General features: G+C 48.5%; 1 non-coding gene across 1 annotated transcript; it reads left to right on the top strand.

Annotated features, from left to right (window-relative positions):
• Positions 1-3049: 3049 nt before the first annotated feature.
• LOC137317704 (small nucleolar RNA U3) lies at positions 3050-3268 on the top strand. The gene has a single exon (XR_010961750.1). It is a non-coding gene; the product is annotated as a small nucleolar RNA U3 (small nucleolar RNA).
• The last annotated feature ends 5027 nt before the right edge of the window (positions 3269-8295 follow it).

The raw sequence follows: 8295 nt of genomic DNA, 5'->3' as shown, positions 1-8295 counted from the left end.
CAGGGAAGTCATGCGACAACTGTACAGGATGCTGGTGTGACCACACCTTGAGTAATGCGTACAGTTCTGGTGCCCTTATTTAAGGAAGGACATACTTGCATTGGAGGCAGTTCAGAGAAGGTTCACTTGGTTGACTCCAGGGATGGAAGGGTTCTCTTATGAGGAAAGATTGAACAGGTTGGGTCTATACTCATTGGAGTTTAGAAGAATGGAAGGAGATCTTATTGAAACATACAAGATTCTGAGGGGACTCGATAGGGTAGATGCTGAGAGGATGTTACCCCTCATGGGGGAATCGAAAACTCGGGGGCATAGTCTCAGAATGAGAGGTCGCCCGTTTAAGACGGAAATGAGGTGGAATTTTTTCACCCAGAGGGTCGTGAATCTTTGGAATTCTTTAGACCAAAAAGCTGTGGAGGCTGAGTCATTGAATACATTCAAGGCTGAGTTAGACACATTTTTGATCAGCAAGGGAGTCAAAGGATATGAGGAAAAGGCGGGAAAGTAGAGTTGAGGTAAAAATCAGATCAGCCATGATCTCATTAAATGGCTGAGCAGTTTCGAGGGCCCGAATGGCCTGCTCCTGCTCCTATCTCTTATGGTCTTAAGGTCTTATGATGAGGTCAAGTCGGTTGTTCCCACGTATTGATTCACTCACCACCTGCCGCCGGCCCAGTCTTGCAGCTGTTTTCTTCAGGACTCGGTCAGCTCCGTTAGTAGTGGTGCTACTGAGCCACTCTTGGTGATGGACGTTGAAGTCCCCCACCTAGAGTCCATTCTGTGCCCTTGCTACCATCAGTCCTTCCTCCAATTGGTGATCAACATGGAGGAGGACTGATTCATCAGCTGAGGGAGAGCAGTAGGTGGTAATTACAGGAGGTTGTCTTGCCCATATTTGACCTGATGACATGAGACTTCTTGGGATCCCGAGTCAATGTTAACCACTTCCAGGGCTATTCTCCCCTGACAGTATACAGCTGTACTGCCAGCCCTGGTGTGTCTGACCTGCCGGTGGGACAGGACATAACTGTGAATCAATTATTACAGTTTCAGTGTCAAGCACTCACTGAGTGAATCAATGATCTCAGTGCTGGGTCACCCACCCACTGTGTGAATCAATGATCACGGTTCTGGGTCACCCACTCATTGTGTGAATCAATGATAACTGTGCTGGGTTACTCACCCACTGTGTGAATCAATGATCACAGTGCTGGGTCACTCATCCACTGTGTGAATCAATGATCACAGTGCTGGGTCACCCACCCACTGTGTGAATCAATGATCACAGTGCTGGGTCACCCACCCACTGTGTGAATCAGTGATCACAGTGCTGGGTCACCCATCCACTGTGTGAATCAATGATCACAGTTCTGCGTCACTCACCCACTGTGTGAATCAATGATCACAGTGCTGGGTCACTCACTCACTGTGTGAATCAATGATCACAGTGCTGGGTCACTCACCCACTGTGTGAATCAATGATCACAGTGCTGGGTCACACACCCACTGTGTGAATCAATGATCACAGTGCTCGGTCACCTATCCACTGTGTGAATCAATGATCACAGTGCTGGGTCACTCACCCACTGTGTGAATCAATGATTACAGTGCTGAGTCACCCACCCACTGTGTGAAGCAATAATCACAGTACTGGTTCACCCACCCACTGTGTGAATCAATGATCACAGTGCTGGGTCACCCACCCACTGTGTGAATCAATGATCACAGTGCTGGATCACCCACCCACTGTGTGAATCAATGATCACAGTGCTGGGTTACTCACCCACTGTGTGAGTCAATGATCACAGTGCTGGGTCACCCATCCACTGTGTGAATCAATGATCACAGTGCTGGGTCACTCACCCACTGTGTGAATCAATGATCACAGTGCTGGGTCACCCACCCACTGTGTGAATCAATGATCACAGTGCTGGGTCACCCATCCACTGTGTGAATCAATGATCACAGTGCTGGGTCACCCACCCACTGTGGGAATCAATGATCACAGTGCTGGATCACTCACCCACTGTGCGAATCAATGATCACAGTGCTGGGTCACCCACCCACTGTGTGAATTAATGATAACTGTGCTGGGTCACCCATCCACTGTGTGAATCAATGATCACAGTGCTGGGTCACCCACCCACTGTGTAAATCATCGGGTCTTGACAGGGTAGATGCTGAGAGATTGTATCTCCTGGCTGGACAGTTTAGATAGGGGGCATGGTTTCAGGATAATGGGTCGGCCATTTAAGACTGAAATGAGGAAGAATTTCTTCACTCAGAGGGTGGTGAATCTTTGGAATTCTCTACCCCAGAGGGCTGTGGATGCTCAGTCGTTGTGTATGTTCAAGGCTAAGGTGGATAGACATTTGGATTTTTTTATTCGTTCATGGGATGTGGGCGTCGCTGGCAATGTCAGCATTTATTGCCCATCCCTAATTGCCCTTGAGAAGGTGGTGGTGAGCCGGATCCTTGAACCGCTGCAGTCCGTGTGGTGAAGGTTCTCCCACAGTGCTGTTCGGAAGGGAGTTCCAGGATTTTGACCCAGCGACAAAGAAGGAACGGCGATATATTTTCAATTCGGGATGGTGTGTGACTTGGAGGGGAACTTGCAGGTGGTGTTGTTCCCATGTACCTGCTGCTCTTGTCCTTCTGGATGGAATCAAGGGATCTGGGGATCGAGCAGGAAAGTGGAGTTGAGGTTGAAGATCAGCCATGATCTGATTGAAGAGCGGAGCCGTCTCAAGGGGCTGTATGGCCGACTCCTGCTCCTATTTCTTACATTCTTATGTTCTGATGATCAGGACAGTTGCTGGAGGCTGGTATCTACATTATGCAAATTAGTGCCTACTGAGTCATGGCTGCACGACAGAAACGCTTTTTTTTCACAGAATTATAAGTTTACAAAGGGTGAAGCGAAGATTAATTGCGTTTTTATTCGATTCCCTGCCGGGTGCAATGAATGGTCGAAGAATTGGTCCGCGCTCAGCCTGTGTTAAAGGGGGCTCGCTGAGGGTGGAGAGCGGTGTTGCGGCATCCTTTCAGTAAGACTATACTTTTAGGGATCATTTCTATAGTTTTTGAACTTGAGAACTGTGTTCTGAAATGTTTGGTCTCACTAACCAGCGAGGAGGAGATGTAGCTTTTCCTTCTGAGCGTGAAGCAGGCTGCAAGTGTTGTTTTATACCAGCGCTTGTGGCCATTGATGACCGTTCCCTTCTCTCAGTGTGCGAGAAGTGGAAGAAGGAAATGCATTCTGAGTGGTTCGTGTTTCTACAGCTCAAAAGTAGGAATATTTATCTGTCAATTATTTTATATTTACAGGTGCTTCCCTCCAGTAAGAGTGTCAGTCTTTGCCACCTCAGCCGAGCTCGTACTGCTATCTGTTGCTTTCCCCTCCTTTTATCGGTTTTTAACTCATCAGTAAGAGTTTGCACTGAACTGATTAGGTACGGTCGCTGAAATAACGTAGTTAATGGAGCACAAAATCTCGGCTTGCAGTGCTGAGGGACTTGCAGTGCTGATTAAATCGATTCCCGCCTGCCATCTCAGGTGGATGTAAAAGATCGCATGACACTATTTCGAAGAACTTGGGGGGAGTTCTCCCAGGAGTCCTGGTCAATATTTACCCCTCAATCAACATCACTGAAACAGATTATCTGCCCAATACACCATTACGGTTTGTGGGACCTTGCTGTGGGCAAATTGGCTGCGGCGGTTCCTGCATTATAACAGAGGATACACTTCAAACATGCTTGGGGATGTCCTTCGGTCATGAAAGGCGCTGTATAAATGCCAGTTCTTTCTTTTGTAGCAGGAGGATTGGTGAATGGGACTTCGTGTGATTTAGGATACGGGCAGCAGAGTTTTGATATGCTGAAGATTATGGAGTGTGCATGATGGGAGGGCGGCCAGGAGAGCCTTGGAATTGTCGAGTTTGGCGGTAACAAAATCATGGGTGAGAGTTTCAGTCGCAGATGGGCTGAGGTGGATACGGGCGATATTATGGAGGTGGAAGTCGGCAGTCTTGGTGATGGAGAGAATCTGGGGTCGGAAGCTTAATTCAGGGTCAAAAAGGACACCGAGGCTGCGAACAGTCTGGTTTAGTCTAAGACATTGGTCAGGGAGGGGGAGGGAATTTATAGCAGGGTCCGAAAATAGTGGCTTTGGTCTTCCCAATATTTAATTGGAGGAAATTTCTGCTCATCCACTGATATATATCAGACAAGCAGTGCGATGAATCAGAGGCAATGGAGGTGTGGAGAGAGGTGGTGGTCAGGTAGAGCTGAGTGTCGGCAGTGTACATGTGAAATAAAACGAGTTTTTGGATGATGTAGCCAAGGGGCAGAATGCAGATGAGAAATAGGAGGGGGGCAAGGATAGATCCTTGGGGGAGTGGGAAGAGAAGCCATTGCACGTGATTCTCTGGCTATGACTGGATAGACACGAAATAAACCAGGTGAGGCCAGTCCCATCCAGCTGGACAATGGAGGAGAGGAGAGGTGACTACACTTCAAAAAGTACTTCTTTGGCTGTAAAGAGCTTTGGGACGCCCTGAGTTAGTGAAAGGTGCGATATCAACTGCTTACCTGACAGGGGAGATCCCATTATGAGGAAGGCGCCATATCAAGTAGAGTCAGCTAGTACCAGTTTAAGCTTTGCTGATGTAGAGGTGGATCCTCATGCTGGCCGGAGACAAGTCGAACACCTTTCTCCAGTAAAGTGAAAACTAATTTGCAGCGGACGTGTTGACAAGGGCTCCCCGAGCACCTGAGCCCGAGGTGTGAAATACCGTCAGGCTGACTGCGAGGGCGGGTGAAGGAACTTCGCCATGGCAACGAAATATTTTCCTGAAGAAGGTTCTTCTCGAAACCTGCGGTTTCAAGACTGCAGACATCGTCTTCCTGCATGGTGGGAGGGCGGCCAGGCGAGTATTGGAGTTGTCGAGTCTGGAGGTAACAAAAGCATGGATGAGGGTTTCCCGAGGAGCAGATACGTGGAAGTGACCTTTAAGGATGTCGCAAAATGGCAAAAGTTGCCCCAGGCCTTCAAGGAGAAGCGGAAGGGAAGGCCACTGTCATTTCTCACTGATGAGCCGCTCTTCACACTCCCACTGGAGAAGGAACAGACGCTGACCCTCCATCAACGGAGGACAGGCCTCCTTCCTCATCCCAAGAACGGTCGATAAGTTCCAGGGAACGACACCAATGCAGAATCTGGACCCAGGATTGGAAATGGACGGTAACGTAGAACCTGGACTGATGCAATTGGGAGACGTTAATTGTTGTCCTTTGTATTTTTAAAACGGCTTTCAAAATTGCATCCATAAACGTGCGTAGTCTTAAACAGACTTCGCGATGTGCTGTGACCCTGAACTACCTGTCCAGGGTCAAGAGGGACCTGCTGTTCCTGCAGGAGTGCGGGATCCCGCACCTCAGCAACTACCGGCAGTGGTCACGCATGTGGACCCAGTAGCAATCGAACTGGTCGGGAATCAACGATAGTCGTTCCTCGGGCCTGGGGATTCTGCTTCAATTCACCATTCCAGAGGTTAAAGAGTTGGTGGGTGGCCGCCTGCTCGTAGCAGACGTTCTGTACATTAATGCCCCGCTCCGACTGCGGCCAACATAAAAGTGGATCGAAACGTCTTATGCAGGCCTGTAAAAAGTAAACGGGTCGTAAGAGGAGGGCCCATGAGGGACCATAAAAGAGATTTACTAATGGAGGCAGAGGGGATGGCCGAGGTACGAAATGAGTACTTCATATCTGACTTTACCAAGGAAGAAGCTTCTGCCAGAGTCTCAGTAAAGGAAGATGAGATACTGGATGGGCTAAACATTGATAAAGAAGAGATACTAGAAAGGCTAGCTGTACTTAAAGTAGATAAGTCACTCGGTCAGGATGTGATGCATCCTCGGTTGCTGACAGAAGTAAGGGTGGAAATTGTGGAGGTACTGGCCATAATCTTCCAAACATCCGTAGATATGGGACTAGAGGACTGGAGAAATGGAAATATTACACCCTTGTTCAAAAAGGGTGTGAGGATAAACCCAGCAACTATAGTCCAGTCAGTTTAACGTCGGTGGTGGAGAAACTTATAGAAACAATAATCCTGGACAGAATTAACAGTCACTTGAAAGAGTGTGGATTGATTAGGGAAAGCCAGCACGGATTTGTTAAAGGCAAATCGTGTTCAATTAACCTGATAGAGTTTTTTGATGAGGTAACAGAGAGGGTAGATGAGGGCAATGCATTTGATATGGTGTATATGGATCTTCAAAAGGCGTTTGATAAAGTACCGCATGGTGGGCTTGTCATCAAGATTGGGCCCATGGAATAAAGGGGGCAGTAGCAAAATGGATACAGAATTGGCTGAGTGACAGGGAACAGAGAGTAGTGGTGAATGGTTGTTTTTCGGACTGGAGGGAGGTGTACATTGATGTTCTCCAGGGGTCGGTGCTGGGACCACTGCTTTTCTTGATATATAATAATGACTTCGACTTGGGTGTACAGGGAACAATTTCAAAATTTGCAGACGAAAAAAAATTGTAAGTGTAGCGAACAGTGAGGTGGATAGTGATAGACTTCAAGAAGATATAGGCAGGCTGGTGAAATGCCAATCACCTTAAATCTATGCAGATGAAATTGAACGAAGAAAAATGCGAATTGATACATTTCGGTAGGAAAAACGAGGAGAGGCAATTTAAATTAGAGGGCACAATTCTAAAAGGTTACAGGAGCAGAGAGATCTGAGGGTCTATGTGCGCAAATAATTGAATGTGACAGGGCAAGTTGTGAAAGCGGTTAAAAAAGCAGACGGGATCCTGGACTTTATAAATTGAGGCATAGAGTACAAAAGCAAGGAAGTCATGATGAAAGTTTATAAAACACTGGTTAGGGCACAACTGGAGTTTTGTGTTCAGTTCTGGGCACCGCACTTTAGGAAAGATGTGAAGGCCTTAGAGAGGGTGCAGAAGAGATTTATGAGAATGATTCCAGGGATGAGGGACTTTAGTTAAGTGGATAGACTGGAGAAGCTGGGATTGTTCTCCTTGGAACAGAGAAGTTCAAGAGGAGATTTGATAGAGGTATTCAAAAATGTCTGCACAGCCAGTGGTTAGGATCTGAAATGCTCTGCCCGAGGGGGTGGTGGAGGCAGATTCAATCATGGCCTTCAAAAGGGAACTGGATAAGTACTTGAAAGGAAAAATGTGCAGGGCTACGGGGATAGGGCGGGGGATGGGACTAGCTGGATTGCTCTTACATAAAGTGCACGTGGACTCGATGGGCCGAATAGCCTCCTTCCATGCTGTAACCTTTCTCTAATTCTAATATGTACGCCACGAAGCTCAGGAGCGAACGGCTGGAGGTCTTCCAGCATCTCCGGATGCCGCTGGCGTCCTACTGGTCGGTCTTTCTCGCCGGAGACTTCAACTGCATCCTCGATGACGCTGGACGATCCAGCAGGGCCGGGGAAATACTGGACACCACGTCCAAACTCCTGATGGAAGCGGTGAAAGATGCAAAACTCTGCGATGTGTTCCGCAACCCTGACACCTGGTCCAGGCCGGGTGGGACCATCTGTTCCAGGATAGACTTCCTGTATGTGTCCCCAACGCTCAAGGTCAGATCCAGCGACTTCCAACCGGTATTCCTCTCTGACCACTGCCTCCTACTGGCCGACTGTCAATCACAGGAGGACCAGAGGGCGGGCAGGGGGAGATGGAAGTTGAACTTGACACTGTTGACCCCGAAGAACATTGAGGATGGAAAGAGGAATTATACAGGTTGGAGGACCATGAAACCCTTATTCGACTCCACGGTGCACTCGTGGGAAGCGATCAAGGGCAATATCAAGAGGTTCTTCATCCTCAAAGGTGTTCAGAAGGCGAGAGAGGCAGACAGAGGGAAGTGTCACAACTCCAGAAAAGCATAGAGGATCTACTCCAGCTGCAGTCGATGCGGGGCGATGTCGAGGGGGTGGAGTGGGGGGGATCTCAGAGAGGTGAAGGGCCGGCAAGCCTCGCTCTTCACCTCCGAGGCCTCAAAGATCACCTTCCGGCCCAGAGTCTGCACCGTGGAGCAGGGCGAGAAGTGCTCGCGCTTCTTCTTCCAGAAGCTGCACAGAGAGACCTCTGGTGATCAGCAGCCTGAAGGAGGAAGAGGGCTCGGTGACGTCTTCACAGACCGACATACTGAGGATCAGCAAGTCCTTTTATGCCGGGCTTTGTGACTCAAAGTCCACAGACAGCACGGCCTACTAGTCCTTCCTGTTCTCTATCACTGAGGTCT

This window comes from Heptranchias perlo, unplaced genomic scaffold, assembly GCF_035084215.1.
Source record: "Heptranchias perlo isolate sHepPer1 unplaced genomic scaffold, sHepPer1.hap1 HAP1_SCAFFOLD_63, whole genome shotgun sequence".
Lineage (NCBI taxonomy): Eukaryota > Metazoa > Chordata > Chondrichthyes > Hexanchiformes > Hexanchidae > Heptranchias > Heptranchias perlo.
This window is presented reverse-complemented; position numbering and strand designations above follow the sequence as displayed.